Genomic DNA, 19766 nt, shown 5'->3' with positions numbered 1-19766 from the left:
ACTGCTCCCCCCCCTTCCACCACCAAGTGTTAGGGCACACCCAGTCGTGTATTAGTCAGTGGTGTTTTTCACCAACTTAGTATTCTCGGGAAATTTGGGCCAATAATAGGGAAAAACACTTTTGTTTAGAGGTGAAAATGAAAATATAAACCAAGTTTTTATTTTGTCTCTCAACATTTCTACCTTATTAATGTTTGGTTAAAACCAAAAGAGATTGGTGTAGAAAATGAGTGATTTATTTTGGTAGTAAACATGGCCACAGTTCACCATATAGTACAACCGGAAATTCCTTCGATAATGTTTTGTCTACCATTTCTGGTAACTGTTACTTTCTATCACCCTGACTCTTGCGCGTGCGTGTGTAAGTAAAATCTGAAACTGATAAAACCTTAGAGAACTACAGGAAACTGATATTTCGTTTCAGGACTTGACCTGTAACTAAGCGCCCAAAAGTCTCCTAATGGAAAGTAAGGGTAATTCCAGTGACGGGTGATTACCTTGACAAGCTACTCACTAACGTGGGCTTGGCACATTTGAACACTACCAGAGATATCAAAAGCTCAAAGAGCCTTTTTGGTAAACGATCAATGCTGGGCTCTTTACAAAGAAGAAAAGAAGGTATTTAGCTCAACTTGCTCCTATCTGGACTTAACGGATTTGAACTGGTACGGAACAGCTGAGCATTCAATCCTTCCAGTTGAAAATCCTTCGAACCTTTTATTTGAGCAACCAGACCATCCACTCTGATCTGCGAATCCCATTTGTTCCTGTCCAGTCCCGCTACATCAAATTGCCCCCTCTAAACCTTTTGTACATCATAATCTCTTTTCACGCAACTTGTCCCGTAGTACGATCCCGTCAAATCCTCCTCGTATGCTGAAGCGATGATGGCCTAGCGACACCTACTGGTTGAACAATAAACTGCGCATCCTTTGAATTCAATTCATTCGGTTCTTTGAGTTAACCTATGTATGATAGTAATCAGGAGTAGCTGTTGCATGCAGCAGCATTCAAGTTCTTTTTGCGTTTTTGTTTCATAATTTTTTTAATGATTTAAGGCAAGGCACCTCAACATCTAAGGTTATAGGCGCCCGGAGCTTTTTTCAGTGCACTACCGGCCTCCGGACAGTGTTCTCTCGTTACAGACAACAATGTCCATCACCGGACAGTGAGCTGTAAGAAGCTCCTAGGAAGAGAAAATCTAAGGGTTCGAAGCAGCTGGATTCGAACCCGGGACCTCCGCGTGGGAGTCCAGTACGCTAACCGCATAGCTAATCCCTTCCCTTTTTATTATTATTATTATTTCGTTTTTTGTTAATTTTTTTGCACTACTATTGTATAGGTATCTACCATATTTGCTTCTTAAGTCACTATTATACGCAGTTGTGAATACGAAATAAAAGACAACAATAATAAATAAATAAGATATACCAGCTTCCGCCCAGTGACGGCTTGCGGCTACGTCATAGTATTTCTTGAAACTTCTTTCGTTGTAGCGAACCTAGATTGAAACTAATTATTATAAATCACGTACGAAATTTGAAGAAATCAATTAAAATTTTAGTAACAGGAAGTGGGATTTTAGAAAATTAGAAATTTGACCAGCCATTTTTTTGTGTTTTGCTTTTCTAAAGGATGCTGCAGATGTTTTGTAGAAAAGATTAGAGTTGAGGAAGCTGGGTGATGAGATATATTTAAAAAGACCATCGGTTTTTTGACTTTACATATATAATAACTTTATAACTGTCCGCAGAGAATGCATGGCCACACTTCCGCTCTGATCTTTCCTTGATTTATTATCTTATTTCCAGCTTGCTCCTCCCATTAGGTCTGTAGTTCGTATCAGTAGTTGATATTTAAGGCAGCCCACTAGCAATCATCTGGGTAATCAGTGGGATATCTACATCTGTCACCCCCTCCCACTTAGGCCTTGTTTCTGTGTGTGCATTTACTTTACAGCATCATTTGCTATCTCTTTCTAAGTATAGCTTCTTTCTTCTTCTTTTACGTACACTTTCACGCCAAATAGAGCAATTTCATGGTTAAAAATATTGGTCGCTGAAAAATTGCAGGTCTTCTGTTCACTCTTAATCACATTTTGGCGTTCGTTTCCTCTCATAATATGCGCTAATGTTGAAGGCTTTCCGGAAGTTTCGGCGCTTACTCTCTGAGGAGGTCTTTAGAATGTTCCTCTTGTTTCGCACTTTACTTAGGGTTGTTTGGTTGATCCCTGTTTATCCCAAGTTTAAGTTTAGAAGTTTTTTTTTATTTATTAATTTTCTATTTATTAAGCCCGGTTTCTAGTCCTACTTTGTGTTTAATTCGTTTCTTGCTAAGAAACTCTTACAGCTCACTGTCCGGCGATATACATCGTAGAGCTGGAAAAAGACGACGTGTAGCAAGACCTCAGATGCTGAGCTCCTTAATTAAAAAAAAAACAAATACAAAAATTCAATAATTTAGGTTATAATAATTACGCGAAATCTTTAAAAAAAAATTATCCTAACATTGTTTAAATTTTAAAATTAGGAAACTCCCGCGGGGCTCCTGTCCACCTGTCCTCTTCAACAGCAATCCTCTTCCTTATACAGATCTGGTGCGCTACCTTGGGCTCTTTATAGGCAAACGCCTCACTTGGAACCCACAACACCAGACTTAAAAGAAAAGCAATGACGAAAAACGTGAAAAACTGCTTTACAGACTACTTGGACGACGCTCCAAATTGCCCATGGAATTCAAACGCTTATTATACAATACTATTCTCAAACCTATGTGGACATAGGAGCTGGTGGGGTTCAGTCAAACATACAGACTGTACAAACATTTCAATCAAAACTACTCCAGCAGATAGCTGACGCTCCTTTCTACGGTGACTAACCTCACTCTTCACAACGACCTCAACATCCCATTTGTACAACCAACTCGCCAAGACCAAATACCAAAAGTTCCATACTGCTCTTTCTACTTGCTCTAATCCTCTCGTACTGTCCCTCGCCTCCTCTGACATTCCTAATACTCCTCGCCGACTGAATCGCCAGTAGCCCCGCGACTTCCTTGTAGTCTGAAGAACTAAATCTCTCCTCTCTCCCACTCATATTCTCCTCCTCACATTCCCCTCTCTCCTATAGAGAGTGCTACCGCTGGGTAGCTTCTCTCCTCCTGCTCTCCTCCCGCACCAGTTCATCATACTCTTCATATTTACTTATTGGATACTGTATACAGATTGTAGATTACAAAATAAATTAAAAAATCAAAAATTATGAAAAAAATCTTTGAAAAACAACCAAATTCAGTCCAATTAATGTGACTTCCGTTAATAGATTTTCTTCAAATTTGTTATTTACTTAACGTACTAAATTCTTATTAGTTTCAAGAAAAGTTATTAAATTCCAAGCCCAAGGAATTTATACTATTTACTAAAGTAAATTTGCCCTTGACAAAAAGCATGAAGGGGGGGAGAATTGCAGGTAAAATGATGACAGGAAGTAATAGATCCATTGGTGTACATTCCAGCGCGCCATTGGAGAGCAGACAGATGCAGCAGCGGTGGTGTAGAGGTGAGGTCCGTTTGCACAAGTATTTACGGTGGAGCACTCTGTTGGCAACAATGTGCAGTGTACATTCACTTGGAAGACTTTTCGCACAATCATTGTTACACCTCTTCATTCTAAATATTATTGCAGCAAATCCTTAAAACATTTGCGTCCGCATCGTGCGGATTTCTGATTTTATGATTACACAGGAAATATCTGTTTTTGGATCTTTTTAAGTCTAAAAAAAAAAAAAAAAAAAAAGAATATCTGGGTTTCGTGACCGTAAATTGTTAAACTTAGGATTCAAGATTGGCGAGGAATCGGACAAATAAAACAACGTTTCGACAAATATATTGACTTCTTCAAGGCCTGGATATTACAAATACAAAACAATTTACAGAGTCAGTAACATAGAAAATCAGTAATACAAAAATAAACAGTAAAATACAATAAATTCTTTACTCCTTTGTTGTAATTAGTCTATTGTATCTGTCCCATTGTAATTACCAAAAATTCCCTTGTAAGTCCCGCTATATCTGTATATATATATATATACCTGCTTCTCCAGTTCTTGCTCTTAGTTTCTGTAACTCAACCAACCCGCATAGCCACGTAAGTTTTCAACAATTATAAAGAATTTATTGTATTTTACTGTTTATTTTTGTATTACTGTTCTTTACTGATTTTCTAGGTTACTGACTCTGTAAATTGTTTTGTATTTGTAATATCCAGGCCCTGAAGAGGACAATATATTTGTCGAAACGTTGTTTTATTTGACCGATTCCTCGCCAATCTTGAATCTAAGTCTAACCAAGCAGCCAACCAACTAACATTTGACCGGAGCTGGAGTGTATGGGGCTAAACCTAAGGTACTCATTTAGAGTGCTCTGGGGAGGTATGCCACCGTCTTTCAGGCCGAGGTCTTCGCCATCAAAAACTTGCGCTGGGGAAAATCTGCGAATGAATCTTAGAAATAGGGAGATTTGCATTTTTTCGGACAGTCAAGCGGCACTGAAGGCCCTCTCTTCCTTCACAACTACCTCTTCCCTGGTTTGGGAATGTAGAAAAGCCCTAGATCAAGTGGCTCGGCACAATAAAGTCCGAATGGAGTGGGTGCCGGGCCATGTGGGGATTAAGGGGAATGAAATAGCTGATCAGTTGGCCAGGAATGGAGCTAGTACTCCTTTCATTGGCCCGGAGCCTGTCCTGGGGATCACTAGGGGTTGCAGTTCGTGAGGCTCTCAGAGATTGGATCTGGAGAGAGCATGAAAAGTACTGGGTGATGCTTCCTGGGGCCAAACACGGCAAGAGTGTCATGGCCCTTGGCTGTGTAAACAAAGAACTGAAGAGACTCTGAGCTTGGGCAGAAATCAGGTTACTCTGGTTACAGGCCTATTCACAGTGCACGGCAGGTTCAGAAAGCACCTGCACAAGTTAGGGCTTATCAGTTAGGAACCGTTGTGCAGATTGTGTCAGGAAGAGGAAGAAACGGCCTCTCACCTGTTATTCGATTGCGTTGCAATCGAGAGGCTGCGCTACGATATCTTTGGTACCTTGAGACCAAAGGAGATTATAGCGCAGAAGGAACTGGTAGGGGAAGCCCTCAACCTTCTTAGTAGGGGAGGTTTCACCTACTAGACTTAAGGGAAGGCACAATAAGCCTCTTGAGGCTGTGGTGCCGTTGGGCATGGGTCCCGTCCCGCCGTTCAAAATCTATATCTAAATCTAAAACATTTGCTATAAAACCACTACGATGATGTAAACTTATAGAATTTTAGTTTAGAGTTACGTATTTTTGTGTGAAAACAAATTTTCAAAATTTTGGCCCAATTTTCTTCTAGTTAAAAAACAAAATATTTTTTGTCGTTAAAGGAAAATACTTTTGTCCAGTTGGTAAATATTATTGTATAATTTTTATTAATATTATTGCATATATTTAACTGAACTTCCTTCTTAACACATGATTACCCCATATTGGCCAGACGGCCCAATTACAGGATAATGCCCTTTTGTGTATGTATAGAGTGGTGCGCGTGTATTTGTAAATGAAACTGAAACATGTTGTTGAAATGGCGGCCTGGCACAGCGACCGACCTGGTCCGACCTTGGAATTACGTCTGCGAACTTACAAGGATACCAGAGTGTGATACAACCTAGTTGTTGTTGCTGTGTGTGCAGAGAGAGATAGAGTGAGGAGAGAGAGAGAGAGAGAGGAGTTTCTTGTAAAGTTATGGCCGCCTGTTTCTGTTTCGGCGGGGCAGTTGCCCGCTCGATCTGTAGGACAACTTATCTCTCATGGCAAATCTTTTTTTTTCTTCTTCTTCTTCTTCCCCGCTGTACCACTTTCTTCATGGTTCGTAGTTTGAGAACAGTCTGCTAGAGAGTGTCTGGTTTACGCGGGTAAGGGAAAACAGCTTTTTCCCCCCCTCTTTTAAGAGACTCTACTTGTAGAGACTCTAGAGAGTAACAAGTTTTACGTCTTCAGGAGGCGTGCAGCAGTCAGCTTGGCGCTTTCTCCTCTCAGCGACACCGCTGTGATTCATTGGTTTGGTAGTTGTGGCGCGGCCCAATCATGCACATCCAGCCAGCCAGTCAATGAGTATTTTGGCCCCTCGCTGTATGCCATAGTTGTTGCGGTTTGCGGTTTTTTCCTTCTATTATTGTCTCCTCTTTTTTCCTTTTTTTAAACGAAACAATACTTAGAAATTCTTTATTACTTTTGTTGAAATAATATGAACTTCCTGAAATTATAATATGAACTTTTATTTCCTCTCATGCCTCGTATTTTTAGCATTCAGAACTTCAAATTAGAATTTTTTACCCGCCCCCCACCCAAAAACATTTTTAACGCTGTTTCCTAAAATCTAAAATGAATGATTTTACAGCGTTTTTACGTAAATTTCCTAAAACATAGAACTTCTACTAAAATGATAGTGGACTTAGAAAAAAATAAAATTAAAAAGGTAAAGTGATGGCTATTTTTTCAGGTGGGCTTTACGCGTCCAACTACCAAATTAGGGGCCATGGACGGTGGCAACTACTTTCCTCTCTTCCTTTCTTCTGGGGCGCTACAGTCCTGAAATGACCCGCGCCTCCTTAACTATCCTCCTCCATTCCTCTCGATCCTCGTGCTCTAGAAAGCCATCTGCAACCTTCTGGGCAAGCGTTCTGGTTCCATCCGCTCCACATGAACCAACCAACCACCTAAGGGTGTCCTTGTTTAATGAAGGCTACGAAATCCGGTTCCTGGTAATAGCTCTTTTAACTCTACATTCGACCTAATCCTCCACCGATCTCGCTCCTTCACTGGTTCCAATAAATCTTTCTGAGGAACTTTCTCTCCCAGACAGACATTCTGGGCCCGCTCGTCTTCAATGGTCAATACCCAGGTCTCACGCGCGTAACTAACTACTGGCCTTATCACTGCAGTAACTTTGCGTTAGTAAGTAGGTAACGTTTTAAAGCGTAACATTTTGAGAATGGCGAAGTAACATCTATTGCCTGCTGCGATTCTCACCGTAATGTCTGAGCTAACGTGATTCTGCTCGGCAATACGCGCTCCTAAATATTTGATGCTTTTAACCATCGCTCATCAACTTGATGAAATCTTCTTCTTTACCCGGGTCTCTTGCGGTTTTTCATGTAAACTGTCTTCTCCGCATTTCTTTGTAAACCGAGCTTCTTTGCGACTAACTACTTTACAATAAATTTCTCTTATAAAACATTAAATAAAATCCAAGGACGTAGACCGAGAATCGAACCCACTATGCCGCAGTACATCTTAGCTTTGCTCGGTTATATATTCATTTCCTCAAGAATAAAATGTTACTTATTGAAGGAATTGTGACTTATTGACTTCCCTTCTAGAATAACGCTAAAAATCAGTATAATAATTCAATGCTAACTGAGGATTAGTTTTTGAACCTAAGACTTAGGTCTTCCATACGTCATGTCCATGTTTAAATAAAAGTTGTTGGAGTCAACTTGGAAAAACTACAAAAATTTTGGAAATGTCGATATCTACGAAACTTCCAATAGGACTGAACTGCCGAACAGAGTTTTGGTTAGACATTTCACATTCATCATTACAAGGAAATAGTATTTAGAAGCGTACAATGTACTGAAATGACTCTTAGAGCTTAACTTCGCCCCCCTCTCTCCTAAGAACTTCATTCACTCTATGAGAATAGCTAATCACCTTGGTGATCCATTGTTATCCTGTATTTTTTTACATTTATTTTTAAGAACAAATTTGGAGATAAGTCAAATAAGTTGGATTTTATTCAAATTCATGTGTTGAGTTTTTAAAATAATCCGAAAAAATGTGAGAAGTTAGAAAAGTTTTCGTTATAAAAAGACTTCCCAGCTCTTCAACTTCTTCTGCTTTCCATTTCAGCGACCATCGCTCCAACTATATTTCCTCTTTTTGAAATCGGTTATATTTACGCAATCAAAATGATTCTTTTCTTGGGGAATCAATTTCTTTTTTTGTTTCGGACGAAATGAGTCAACTAAAAGGAGTCTATTATAGAAATGTTTTTCGATATAATTCAGGATGCATTCATAACTTGTTTTGTAAGCCTGCCAATAAGCCTGAAGCTGGATAATGAAAGGCATAACTGTTTGCGACTCCATCCGAATGTAGAGATTATGTATGATTGTTGCTAGTTGGAATTCAAATTTACAAAGTTTTGAAAGTTCCAGTGTATTTAATGCTGACCTCAATCCTCGTAACTGTTAATTAATCAGAATCCTTCATCATTAATTTATATATCACAGTTATAAATGAAACATTATTCAATCTCGTTAAGCGAAATACTCGTTAAGCGAAACAATTGTTTTCATATAAATTAAAATAAAAGGGGATAATTGCTAGATCAGCCACACTTACACCATTTTCTCGTTTCTCAAGATTTTACGTTTCAATTCTAACGTTATTTTAATTCTTTTCGAAACCATTTTGTTAGAGGGATAACAAAATAAACACAATAATATTTAAACACAAATGTCACTATAAGGACTTCCCCTATACACCACTCATTCGGTGAAGTTCGGTTTCGACTGTATCAATGCATTAGATCCGTGGAGAATATGAAACGCATATGCGTAAACAGGAATGACTAATCGAAGAATGCGCAGTTTTCGATGGGTCAGCGAAAACTGCGCAGTCAGCGAAATTTCATTAGAAAACTATCGTTATGCGAAACATCGCTCGCTATAAGAATCAATTTGTTTTACTCGTTATGCGAATTACTCGTTAAGAGAGGTGCTCGTTATGCGAGGTTCCACTGTATAATAAGTCATACCAACCGTGTTGGTCTTACCAAAATGAAGCTGTTAAACAAAATAAATCTTTTTAAAAGATTGTGGAATGTGTTATCATATACTAACGTCAATCAATGACTTGGAATCCTGCCTTAACACACCATATTGGAATCGTTGTTAATCACATACACAAATTAAAACATTCTTTAACTATAAATAAGTTAGTTTGTACATTTGTGTGTTCCGTTAGTTGTTAACTTTCTTTCAATAGATGTGTCACAGACAGTTTTCTTTTCTAATAACCATATTTCTTGACAATACCTTGCAGTTTTCTTATTTTCAATTTTTTATTATTGTATGAAAAATCCTAAATAATCTGGAGTCAACCATTGTCTTTGGCTTTATTGGGGGTTTCGCTAGCTGCGTAGTTTTAGCAAGAGTATAAAGTGTGCGCACAGTCAAGCGGAAGCAGTCAGAAAAGGTTTCTTATATCCGATCTGATTACTATGCGATATGAGACTTCTGGCAGTTTTTGGAGACCAGAGGAGATAGCAAGCAAGTAGAGAGGGGATACAAAAATCCTTTTATCTTGTAAAAAAAAAAAAAAAAGGAGCAAAATTTCTCCGAATTTGATCCTACAGAAAGGGGTTCACCCAGACAATAAGAAGCTTTAAGCTTGAGGAGAACACCCCTCCCACCGGGGGCACGCACTAAGTTCTAATCTTATCTTAGGCGCCACATATCTAAAACATGACACCACCCACACTTGGCACCGCTGACATGAGTTTGTGAAGTACAGTTTGTTTTTTTTTGTAACCACTTCAGAAAAACCATCTTATTTCTGGGTAGAGCTGCCCACTGTTGAAACGATCGCAGCACTTTCCTTTATCACCGGTAAGAGTAATATCTCAAGGGAGTTCAATGAAGATACAAAGTGCATTCACCTGCATACCTTTCACCAGCTTCTATAAATAACGGCTTTCTTTTAATAGCCGCTTTTATGAGTGTAACTGTTATAGTTTAGTTACCCCTTAGAAAGAACTATTGCTTTCTAATTTGTCGGTTTGTTTTTTGCTCTTTATTTTAAATCAAATATTTTATTGCCTCATTTTACACTCGTTTTATTTGGAAAACTTCAAAACTTTGTAGTATTAACAATTCTGGAATTAAACTAAAGGCCATGAACAGCAATTCAGGTTCCCAAAACTTCATATTGCTTGGCAGTATTTTACTAATCCTATACAGAGTTCATTTTTATTCGAATTGGTTGCCACATTGACTTTATCACCTTCTTTTCTAAGATATTTAAATTGTACAAAATGTCTGGGGTGTTGCTAATATCGCTAAGTTGACAGCGGAAGAGAACAGTCCGAGGACTTCCTGTAGAAGCAATTTATGTTCTTTCATGATTGGGATTTTAGTGAATTTAGAAAATCAATTTAGCGACTAAATTTATTGTACTGTCTCTTAGAATTCAAAGGTTTATTTAGAACGAGACCGCACAAGTGCTGTAGTTGTATCCAGTTTTGTAGCTTAGGAAGAAGATTTGTTGTATACAAGTATGTATTTTAGGAGCTGTGGGTGAACCTAGTGTAGTAGGGGCTAGGTTAAAGTGGACGGAGTTCAACTCTATACACAAACAGTGCGATGATGAAAGGAGGAACAAGGATATTGATCACAAGAACACAGTGGCGAACTGTACTCACTAAGTCTTGGGAGCAGCAAGCATGAGTGGCGCACTGCGGATGGACTTTCTTCTACGCGAATCTCCTGTTTACCGGACACTAGCGTCTTGTCCGCCGTCTTCTGTGCTGGCCATCACTTAGACACCATTCTTCATCTTTTATCTTCATATTCTCCTTTTTTTTTGTGCTTATATTTTCCAAAATAATTATAGACACACAATTAACTGTCTCCTTTACTATTAATTTACATTTTTAGTGTAAAAGAATCTTTATTCAGGTTGCGTATTATTTTCAACTGACTTCTACAATTATCTAGCCATTAAAACTAAAAACTTAAAGAGGTCCATCAACCCTTTATATTTCAATTAGTAAAGTAGTGCCTGCTTTTTTCAGTCAGACTTTACGATTAGCAAACATACTTTATAGCAAAGTTCTCTTATTAAATATTAAATAAAATCTAAGGCCTATAGACCGGGGGAACCGAACCCAGTACCACAATGCATATTAGCTTTGCAGGTCTCGCCTCTAACCGCACGGCTATCGTGGTACCTAGCTGATTTTAATAAGTAAAGTAATTGCCTATTTTTTTAGGTGGGCTTTACATCCAACTACCGATTAGGTGGTCGTAGACGGAGGCGACTAGCAAACATACTTTACTGTAAATTTCTTTTATTAACCATTAAATAAAATCCAAGGCCTAAGACAGGGGAATCGAACCCACTAAACAGCAATACATCTCAGCATTGCGGGTCTAGCCTATAACCACCTAACATACTTTACTGTAAATTTTTTTTATTAACCATTAAATAAAATCCAAGGCCTAAGACAGGGGAATCGAACCCACTAAACAGCAATACATCTCACCATTGCGGGTCTAGCCTACAACCACCTAACATACTTTACTGTAAATTTCTTTTATTAACCATTAAATAAAATCCAAGGCCTAAGACTGGGGAATCGAACCCACTAAACAGCAATACATCTCAGCATTGCGGGTCTAGCCTATAACCGCCTTACATACTTTACTGTAAATTTTTTTTATTAACCATTAAATAAAATCCAAGGCCTAAGACAGGGGAATCGAACCTACTAAACAGCAATACATCTCAGCATTGCGGGTCTAGCTTATAACCACCTAACATACTTTACTGTAAATTTCTTTTATTAACCATTAAATAAAATCCAAGGCCTAAGACAGGGGAATCGAACCCACTAAACAGCAATACATCTCAGCATTGCGGGTCTAGCCTATAACCACCTAACATACTTTACTGTAAATTTCTTTTATTAACCATTAAATAAAATCCAAGGCCTAAGACAGGGGAATCGAACCCACTAACAAGGTCTCACCTTATTTCAATTTATTTTTTAACATTATATTTAGCAATGGAGGTTCCAAAACGTTTTTTGGGGGAAAGGGTGTCTATGAATGGATAGACAGTCCTATAAGGGTCAGTATTACTGCCAATATCTTTTGATGTTTACAACAGTACTGTAAAGAACTTCAAAAGTAATGATGATTTTTGTTGTAGATTGAGTGCAATTCAAAAGTACTGACGTGTTGTAAGTGTTTTATTGTTTTTCTTATCCAGTTTTTCTTATTCTTAGTTCTTAGAAAGACAAAAGAAAAGAAAAACACCAAGGGCCAGCAGATGGTTTCGAACTCGGGATCTTAGCGTGTGAATTCAGTACGCTAACCAATGAACTTAATCCCTTCTCTCAATTGCCAATGTTAATAATAAATTTTTGAAAAGTCTAGTACGATTTGCTGTATGAATAGAATAAGGCGTTCAACCTATTATTAATGACGTAGTTAAACGACCTGAATAAAGATTTTTTTTAAAAAAAATTAGTTTCCGTTATCCCAGTAATTGAGGGAAGATAATTCTAAATAATGCAGATTTCGGATTTTTATTTTTGTGGTTCTCTGAGTCCCCCCCATAAAAACTCACTATTACCCAAAATACAAAAAAAAAAATTGAGAAAGTTAAATTTGATATTTCGCTCTGACACCACCAAAGAGGGCGGGCGCCACAATAATGGTTGTGATCAAATTCTGAATTCGCTGGAAAACAGCTTAAACAATTGGCTGGCCGAGTGTAGTACAAGGTGGGATACATAAGTGAAATGGAATATCTTTACGTTAAACTGATTTATCTGTTTCTGATGATGGATTTAAATCTGAAACCGGAAACATGCGAGCTACGACGGATAAAATCAAAAAATGTTATCCCAGCACTGCCAACCTAACCACATTTTCAACAGAATGTCGTATGTCACATCAGACTTCTTTTTTTTTTTTATTCTGACGTAGTTTCCCCCTATTCTGTTTGTAATTCTCAAATTCAATCTTTTATCAATTGGTACTCTGTAAACTAATAATAACAACAAAATCACTATTTTCACATTTAATCAATGGACCATTCCGCAGTATCCATTACAAGCTTTATCATTCACAAGCTTATGGGTGCCCACGTCTAACGGAAAACGTCCTAATTAAATTGAGCAGCGTTGATTGGTGCCCTCCCAGACCGTAGTACATCATCAGCAATGCGGGTCGCAGGATACATTTCTTTCTGATCCATTTTTACAAAAATAAAAAAAAAAATAACACAGACAATAATGGCCAATAGTTTGAGAGAAACGTTATACAATAAATTGTGAATATTGTTTGACTATGCGGGCCTAATATTTTTAATGTTTAGTTGTTCTGCTATTGGGCTATTCTTTTCGTATTTAGAAAAATTTGTATTCTCTGTGGAGGGGTGGGGACAAAGGACAAATTTTAAAAATCAAATTGATGTGACGTGAACCACACATACGACTTAATTTATTATCTATCTAGTTCTATCACACAACTTCTCTTCAAATTTTTGTAAAATTTGGGTCATAATATTTAACAACATTTTTCTGTTTGTAAAAGCGTACATTACACTGAAAAGACACCTTACAGGTGGGCCTATCCACTTCTCCCTTCCCAGAAAGCTGCCATAAAACATTCTTTCTTGGAACGATGACTAATCCTAGTTCCATGTAATTCTAATAATTAAATTAAAGTAATTGTATGGTCCAGCAGCTGATCACTGATCACATTAGCCAATGAGATATTACCCTCCCCACTAATCATATTTTCTTTTCTTTTCGTGTATCCCAAACTTTTAACAGGTCTGCGTGTATTTCGATTTTTTTTTTTTTTTTTTTGTTCTGAGCAGATCAGATTACCTGATCAGGTAGGAGAGTTTGGCCACAAAGCCAAAACCACCGTGAACTTAAGGTTCAATTGTGGCTTTCTTCTTTATCAGTCAGAATCTTTTTTTTTTATAACTTGTTTATAATTATAAATGTTAAGTTGGGTGTTCAGCTTTTTTGCTAAGGTTGCAATTAAATTATTCCCTTTGGGATGATCCGCAAGGAAGTCGTTTGGACAGTGCAGTCCCTTCCATTGATCTAGAATTTAACAGAAATCATTGGAGCCATTGGGGAGCAATCTATCGAAACCTAGAAACAAACACACATCGTAAAGTTATCATTATTTTGTTTATAACTGAAATCGGTCAAAATTTAAGTCCCGGAAACCAGAGATGGTCAAAAATTTAAACAATTAAATTCCATTAAATTGAGATAAACCAAAACTTAGTTTTAATAATGATTGAATTGAAGTAGATTGAATCAAATTCACTTTTAATTTAAATGGAATTTAATCATTTAAGCTTTCAATAAAAAAAAAAAACATTTTAAATTAAATACCTAATCAGAATTTTAATTGATTGAATTAAATTCCAATTTTTAGTTTTAACCACAACTTTGCAAATGGTTGAACCAGATCCAATGCCAATGCATGCTACCTAGCTAGTGCCCCATCACCATCAATATGTTCACTTTTCTGAAACTAGCCACCTTCATACTAACAATCTGGTGTCTCTTTTCCATCAATAATATTGTTCCCCTTCTATTACTAAAGACCCTCTCCAAAAATTCTGAGATTGTTGACTCCGTTTGTTCACATCGCAATCCGTGTCTACATCCCTAATTACTCCCCTTCTCTGCAATAAATATCTGGGTATGTATACTCGGAACCCCTTTTCCTTTAGAATTGCGGAACTCACTAATCTGTTGGCCGCTACCCCATTGTTCATCTCAACTCTCATTCTATTTACGCCGAGCTTTTTAATTCCGTCGATACTTTTGGCAATGTCTATGTGTTTTTCGTATAATAGTTTCCCAACTGACATCGGGTGCACCCTCGAAAGCCCCTTTTTGTCCTTGTTAGTGCTTTCCACTATAACATAAAAGGGTCCTAAATCCGTACTTTGATACGCCATATTTGTGTATGCATTTGTACTTTTGTTCGCCTTGGTGTAAATTTGTTCATCACTTACCTTGTTTGCTTCTTGGTTGGTGCTTACCTCAGTCAGTTCCATAGCTACCTTCACATCCGGTTGGCGCAACATGCTTCTAGTGGTAGGGACCGTTCCACTCTCCGTCCCTTTACGTTTTCCAGCCACGTTCACCACCTTCTTGACTGACTTAGTAGGCATATTTGAGATTTTTATTAATATTTTTGAATTTTCAAAAAACGCTTTGTTATTGTTGATATATGTTGTTGAGGAGAGTGGTTGAGGATTTTCGTAATCTGGTCTTTGGAATAAGTTATGATGCCTTCTTCTATTGACGTTTTGTTGGAGCTGTTTGGTGGGGGGGGGGAACCATGATCAATAAATAGGATTTTTGGCATTGAAATCTGTAAAACAGATAGCCATAAAAGATAGTTTACTGGAGTAGTAACAAGTAATAATTTTAGTTTGCAAAGTGTTAGCCAGTTCACGGAAAACACTGATAAATGAGGAATAAAACACATCCGCGTTGAGACAACCAAGCGGTTCAAAAAGATTAAAAATAAGGTCACATTAAAGTAGTATTCGACTACGTGGCAAGTCAGTCCAAGGTGGGTTCAATGTAACATAAAGCGAGATTTACTGTAATGCATGTATAAATCTGAAACAATGTATGTTTATTTATTAATGTTTTTGTGAAATGATAATTTGGAGTAAATACAAACTAGGTATATAAATTTTTAACTTTATAAATTGCCACCAACATGGTTACATATGACTATAAGGTAGTCCTATATGAGTCTTGAAAATCACCAACATGGTTAAATATGAGTGTAAAATAGTCCTAAATAAGTCTAGTGGGTCGCCAACATAATTAAATGTGAATGTAAGGTAGTCCTACATAAGTCTAGTAAGTCGTCAGAATGGTTAAATATAAGTGTAAGATACATAGGTCTAGAGAGTAGCCAACATGATTTAAAGTGAGTGCAAGGTGGGACCTATATAAGTCTAGAGAATAACCTACATCATTAAATGTGAGTGTGAGGTAAAGCTATATAAGTCTTGTGAGTCACCTACATTGTTGAATATGAGTGTGAGGTGAACCTATATGGATCTAGAGAGTAGCCAACATGATTAAATGTGAGTGTGAGGTAAACCTATATAAGTCTTGTTTAGTCAACTACATTGTTGAATATGAGTGTGAGGTGAACCTATATAGTTCTAGAAAGAAGCCAACATGATTAAATGTGAGTGTAAGGTGGACATATATAAGTCTAGTGAGTCGTCAGCATGGTTAAATATGAGTGCAAGCTAGTCCTATATAGGTCTAGTGAGTCTTCAGCATGGTTAAATATGTGTGTAATATAGTCCTACATAAGTTTAGTGAGTCGAAAACATGGTTAAATGTGAGTGTTAGGTGGTGGACCTATATAAGTCTTGTGAGTCACCAACATTGTTAAATTTAAGTGTAAGGTGGTCCTATATAGGTCTAGTGAGTCTCCAACCTGATTAAATGCGAGTGTAAGGTAATCCTTTATAAATCTAATTAGTTATCAATATGGTAAAATATGAATGTAGAAACGGCATTTATGTTTACAGAAATTGCCACTAGAGTTCTCCACCGGATGGAGTATAAAGTAAGCTTACAGCCTATTTAATGGCGGCTTACAAGTCTACAATATGCCTATTTCTCTATTATCTATTTCACGATTAAACAATACGAATTTTCAACTTTTATGTTTCTGTTAACGATAATTGTGTAAAACATGAGGTATCATACCAATAGAAATATTATTTATGGTATTTTTAAGGAAAATTTTTTTTATTGTTTTAATGGAAAGTTTATCAAATACCTATGGGAGAAATGTCGGAAAAAAAATTTTAAATTAATTATTTCATTGAAATTTAAGCACTAGCCAATCACAGTGCAGTACGGCTGCAGACTGTGGGCGGGCCATGCCCACCTCTAGTGTAGCCACGCCCCGTCCAATGAAAACCAGTTATGGGGCTGGCCACAGCGTACTAACAATGGTGCTGCAATACCTTTCACTTATTTTTCTAAATCTTTTACTATTTTCTCATATTTTATTAACTTTTCTTTCTTATTTTAGTAATAATATTAATCTTACGTAGATATTGAGAAATAATGCTAACAAATTAAACGTAAAAAAATCATTCTCAATTTTGAAGTAATTTTTTATTAAGTTAAGATCGTTTTCGAATAGTTTTCTCTAATATTCGACAGTTTCACTTCACTTTCTCATGAAAAGAATCTTCTATGGACACTCACATGACTTTTTCTTACCATAATTTACGAATATAATTGAGTTTTCTTCTAACTTAGAATTGCAAAATAAAAAGAAAAAAGAGATCAAATTAATAATAATGCTGATAGAATGCGACACATTCCCTCTGAACCAAACTATTAATTGAGCAATAATCACAAGACAAACTGGCATTTAAGGCTTAAGTATGCCATTAGATCAGCGTCAAATGAATCCATTTGGCGAATTCATAGTAAATTGCAGTAAACGTTTTGAAGCCTTTCTTTAAAATTGCACTTCCGGGGTATTGATTTGCTTGGAAGTTTGGTTAGAAATTTAATAATGAAATACTTTAAGGCAGTAAAACCTTAAAATATCTAAAATGGAAGTTTAGAAAACCTTATTTAACCCATTCTAAATATATAAATAAATTTGCTCGAAAAGAAGGATTGCTTTAAATGTAATATTTCTATTGTACCTTATGTATGTAGTGTGTGATCAAAGTTTAACAAAAAATAAATCGATTTTAGAAACAATCGTTTGCTTACTGCAAACTTATTTCATAATGTGATCGACTGATTCTCTTCAAATTTTGTGGACATCAGTTAACTCGTTTTAATATTTTATAGATGGTGTGGCCGTACATTTGACTGGAATGGCACTATTAGAGGAAGTCTTTCTCTTATTCACTCACTGAAAAGAGCCCTTTTATGAATTTCCCTTGGAAAATATATCAGGTAAATGTTATATTAGTCTAAAATTTGAATCTAAACTAAATTTTAAATTAGATGATACATTTTTTCGTTTTGGGGTATTCTGACTACCCGCAGACACTCAAATTTATAAAAAGCACCTGTAGATCTCAAAGCGGATACTTCTGAAAAGCCGATATCGAAGATTTGATTCGATTGCAATGTTTTCGTTACCATTAGTAAGAGTTTTAATTAATTCACTTTTTTAAATGCATTAAGACCATATTTTTGTTTACATTTCTACAGAAGGAAATATATTTGAGTAAAATATGACGTGGTAATGTAATTATAAAGATGATATCAGTATGAAAAGTAAGTTCATGTTGTAAAGAAGGATTTTCCTTTTTCCCATGAAACCAAGTCCGTCTTCAGGGAACATCAAAACGCATAACCAGTAAAAACACAAATTGGGAAAAGTTTGAGACGGTGGCAATCAGGTACCCAGGCTTGATGGAGAAATTGAAAATGCAGCATTAATTGAATTAATGCTTGAAGTTGTGCAAGTTATATAAATAGCACAATTTGCACAACTCTTTTACCAATTAATCATGCAGTTTAGTTTACCTCTCATTAGTTCTTCAGATGAGACAGTAAAAAGCAAACGCTCTGTAGAAGAAAGTGCATTATCCACCCTTTTGAAGTGCCTTTCCATTTAAGAAAGAGGGTACGTCGGTTAGAAATTGAAGGGTTTGGTGTTTATTGAAACAGGCAATGAAAGTTAAGTAGTTTAAGTGAGCCTAGGCAACTCGGTGCTGAAAGTAGGGCTCATCGGGTGATGTATAGAGTATTTGTCAGTGTGAGTGGTTACGCCTACCTCCTGTGTATCATCAGAGTTGAGTTTTTTTGATCGTTTACCTCCTTGATTTTCTGAACTCCTTCTTCCTTCTTCCAATCATTAAAAGCGCACACTTGTTCCACTTAGCTTCCCACTTGGAATGCATCAAACGCACTCAAATAACGTACAATTTAAATAACCAACTCTCCTGAACTCCTTTCACAGTCGTAAATAACCGTAGCCTTCATAGGATTGGACAAATTAATTTAACGACGTTCCAGCTACTCCAATTCAAGTCGCTCATTAAACATCAAACCGTATTAAATTCTGTCAGTTAGTCAAATGTTTGATAAACCAAAAAATATTTTATAAAAATCTTTTAGAGTGAAATTTCTCTAAAGTGTTTAAAAGGTAAAAAACTCCCTTTAAACCACTAAAGCCCTTTTGTAAATCACCCTTTTTATGTCGCTAGCTACATAATGTAAAGTTCATTTCTTTCGAATTATTTGAAGTTTATACATGATTACAGCTCATAAATGTTGTATTTCACGCATGCGTATTATTTTATATATTAATCCAGGATAAGATATTTAATCCTTCTTTTATGAAGGCAAAAATTCTGCCCTCTCTTTTGTTAATTTTATTCAAGAATTTATATTAGCTTTTAGTGACCATAAACAATTTATATTTGGGATTCAATTTAGCGAGGATTCGGTCCAGAACAAAAAAAACAACTCCGTCTTTTCGCCAACGTTTCGACAAAGTTGTTGTCTTCTTCAGGACGTGGTTATGTGAGTTGGTTGAATTACAGAAAAACTTAATCTAGAATAGTGGGAGAACAATTAAAATAATAACGAGTAAAGATATTTCTACTACTAGAACACAATTTGGCTGCATGGTACAGGGTCGCTAACCCTTTCGTTTTCTAAACTATCTTAGTATGAACACCAAAGAAGAAAGTAAAGACCAAGATTTTTTTTAAAAATTTATTAGTTAAGTTACACCAGCGCTATAGATACACTATTAGTAACAAGGACAATAACTGACACCACTACAAACTCCACTAATTGAGGGGTGAAGTTACCCAGTGATAACACTCCTCTAAGTCGTCTCCCAGGATTAGCTACTCTCTTCAGAAGAGAGAGAAAATAGCGAGGC

The 19766-nt window shown here is 36.7% G+C and overlaps 1 long non-coding RNA gene across 18 annotated transcripts in view; it reads left to right on the top strand.

Moving 5' to 3' along the window:
• LOC141451445 (uncharacterized) overlaps positions 1 to 19766 on the top strand; it is a 351563-nt gene that overhangs the window by 292368 nt on the left and 39429 nt on the right. For 17 of the 18 annotated variants that reach the window (XR_012456790.1, XR_012456788.1, XR_012456801.1 and 14 more), the window contains one exon: positions 17711 to 17818. This is a non-coding gene — a long non-coding RNA (uncharacterized lncRNA). Of the gene's footprint in view, positions 1 to 4105; positions 4146 to 17710; positions 17819 to 19766 lie in introns of those variants that run through there. The other variant, XR_012456804.1, reaches the window with a different exon arrangement.

This window comes from Rhodnius prolixus, unplaced genomic scaffold (assembly GCF_049639745.1).
Source record: "Rhodnius prolixus isolate KJV_2025 unplaced genomic scaffold, Rpr scaffold_8, whole genome shotgun sequence".
Lineage (NCBI taxonomy): Eukaryota > Metazoa > Arthropoda > Insecta > Hemiptera > Reduviidae > Rhodnius > Rhodnius prolixus.
This window is presented reverse-complemented; position numbering and strand designations above follow the sequence as displayed.